Source organism: Penaeus monodon, chromosome 15 (assembly GCF_015228065.2).
Source record: "Penaeus monodon isolate SGIC_2016 chromosome 15, NSTDA_Pmon_1, whole genome shotgun sequence".
Lineage (NCBI taxonomy): Eukaryota > Metazoa > Arthropoda > Malacostraca > Decapoda > Penaeidae > Penaeus > Penaeus monodon.
Window position 1 is genome coordinate 49,100,619 of NC_051400.1, and position 676 is coordinate 49,101,294.

A 676-nucleotide genomic window follows, 5' to 3' on the forward strand; every position below is an offset into this window, starting at 1 on the left:
TCGCCCCTACCCCTTTCACCCAATCTCCCACCATCCATCTTGCTTCTCTCTCCTCCCCATTCTGTCTCCACCTCCCTCCCGTCGCCCCCATTCCGTGAAGTATATTGTGAATCGGACAGAGTCAATAACGAACTAACCCACAACCACGGACGAGCGGCCACCTGACTAAACAAGCCTAAATCTGGGCTTTCCTTGGCAGGGCTTAGAGAGCGAGGCGAGGCGGCCGGCGAGCGAGGAGGCTTGATGGGCCGAGCCTATTGACGGGCTGTTGTCTCCTGTCTGTTTCTTGGTTTTTATTCTTCGATTGTTCTTTGGGTTTATTAAATATGTTAATTTTTACATCTAGTTATTTGTTAATCTGTTAAATTATTTTTTACTTGTTTATTTGTTTGTGTTTGTGTTATTTGTTTATTTGTTTACATATTTAGCTTTCATCAACGTATTTACTTTCTTCTTCACTTTCTCTATCCTGCCTCTATTTCTCTTTTTGCTTCTACGTTTACTTTCTTTCATACTTCGCTTGTTTTAATTTTTTTCTATTTTTATTTGTTTATGTGTTTCGGTCTTTGTTTAAAAATAATTCTTCCATTCGTTATCGGTCTGTTCCTCTCTGTAAACAAAACATAAATACATGTGGAAGAAAAATCTTTGAAACACTAACACTTTTATTTTTCAT